The 2,200-nt window shown below is 29.5% G+C and overlaps 1 long non-coding RNA gene across 1 annotated transcript in view; it reads left to right on the top strand.

The window, feature by feature from the left end:
- Window positions 1-1,868, top strand: part of LOC111386941 — a 10,946-nt gene extending 9,078 nt beyond the window's left edge. Inside the window, exon 4 of the long non-coding RNA XR_002701341.1 lies at window positions 1,610-1,868. This is a non-coding gene — a long non-coding RNA (uncharacterized LOC111386941). The remainder of the gene's footprint in view (window positions 1-1,609) is intronic.
- Window positions 1,869-2,200: the final 332 nt, after the last annotated feature.

The raw sequence follows: 2,200 nt of genomic DNA, 5'->3' as shown, positions 1-2,200 counted from the left end.
AAAAAAAAATTTGTAAGCACATTTGTGGAGCAAAACATCAAGGGGATAGGTAAAAGATGACAATTTTTTTGTAATTTGTGATCTAAAGTCTTTCCCTATGAATCATTAGGAGACATACAATATGTCGCTTAAGTTTTTCCAGACAAAGTCATTTGTTTGCTAAAGTTAATTTTGCTCAACAAATGGTTTCATTTTTTCCTATAAATTATGTCGTGGGGTAAATCTTACTTTTCTGTACAAATAATTTTTTTTGTGGAAATAATATTTAAGATTACATATTTTTCGCCAATCAAAAATTTGTGGCAACATGATACAAATTATTTTGTGGGCTAAATCATATTTTTCTGTACAAATTATTTTTCATGAGAAAATCATGTTTGTAGGCTATGAGGAAAGAATTTGCAGGGAAAAATTAAATTATTTTCATATATTTTATTTCTTATTTATATTATAGTAATTTCTTAAACTTATTCAAAATAATATAAAGATACAAAAAGATAATAAATTAATTAAGACATATAGTGTCAATCAATGTAACATTGAATCCAAAATATTTAATCAAAACACAAATAAAAACCATTCATTAAGTATGATTGCGACTAAACTTAAAAAGAATATAGCAAGCAAATTCTGTATCTATTATTATGTATCTAAAAAATACAATTCTTCATTCTCATGAATTAGATATGTAGCTAATCCTCACCAAAGTTATTCTCTTTGTCCTCAATAGTTCACAATGGTGTAAATGATGTTACAACGAAGCCAGGATCTTTATCACACAACTGGTGCATAGAATGATGCCGAAATTGTAATGTAGAATTAGATTGTTGCTCAACAAATTTCAGCTTTGGTCTATCTACATTCAAGCTGCATATCAAACTACGCACATTGGAAGAAGAAGTTCCAATGTCTCGAAGGTGACCATCTCCCAACCCACGAATTTGATGTCTGAGTTTCATACGTTTAACGAACATCATGATATTAATTCTAGCATTAGCATCATCTGCGAGTATATGTCATTTGAAGATATATCTTCAACAATTTTAACTAGAAGTTCTTTTAACAATAACATTATTTTCACACTTTCAAAAGAGTGCCATGTACAAAACAAATAAGAACAATTTTTAATTTGCGCTGTGNGTCTTGAATTCAATAAAATTCCTTTGAGAGTTTTCTCATTTTGTGATTGTTCATCTTCCCTATAATCTTTCGCTACGTCAGTTTGCTTCCACATTGCTTCACTTTTTTGTTCTTCATAATATTTCTTAGGTCATAAATGAGATGATTAATGGGGAAGCAGATTATTGTTTTGAATGTGCTGGAATGACTTCTTTGGTCGAAAGCACATATGCTGTTGCCGAACGATTTTATTCTGTCTTGATTGGAGTCCTTTCTCTTTTATGCACTGACTCTCACTCGGTATAGGTTAGTGGGTCATAAGCATGACCACCTTATATGTCACAATCATACCATTCTTTTCTTCTCTCATTTATATATGAGATAAGATGTCTAAATGATTTCTCAGTTATATTGATAAGCGAAAGATATTTTATGAAAAGTCATTAATTTTTATCCCATTCCATTTACCCTCTTTTTTGTCTAACTTTAGGTTCAGGGTTGGGGCAAGACAGTGGTGCTAGGGGTGGACAAACCTAGAGGAGAGCTGAAATTCAGTTCATTTGAAGCTCATTATTCTGGGATAACTTAAACAGGATCAACTGTATATTTAATTCTTGAGGATAAAGAGATATATATTTTTTAGGTGCATTATAATTGATACATAGCATGTTTGCTGTACTCTTTTATATTTAGATGTAACCATGGTGAATAGTTGTCATTTGTGTTTCGATAAAATATTTTGTATTCAATGTTACATTGATTAAGACTACATGTTTTAATTAGTTTATTGTCCTTTTGCCCTTTTTATATTATTTTGGATAGGTCAACAAACTTGCTATAATATAAATAAAAATTAATATAAAATGAAAATAATTTAATTTCTCCCCACAAATTCTTTCATAATAACCTATAAATATGCTTTTTCCATGGAAAATTATTTATAGGGAAAAATAGGGTTAAGCCCACAAATTATTTGGACAAGTCACAAATATTATTTCCACACAAAAAATTATTTGTAGGGAAATGATTTAATCCACAACATAATTTGTAGGGAAAAGCGAAATTGTTTTATGGGCAAAAT

The sequence above is a fragment of the Olea europaea genome, chromosome 3 (genome assembly GCF_002742605.1).
Source record: "Olea europaea var. sylvestris chromosome 3, O_europaea_v1, whole genome shotgun sequence".
Taxonomy (NCBI): domain Eukaryota; kingdom Viridiplantae; phylum Streptophyta; class Magnoliopsida; order Lamiales; family Oleaceae; genus Olea; species Olea europaea.
The sequence above is the reverse complement of the archived record's forward strand: the minus strand, read 5'-3'. Positions and strand labels throughout refer to the sequence as shown.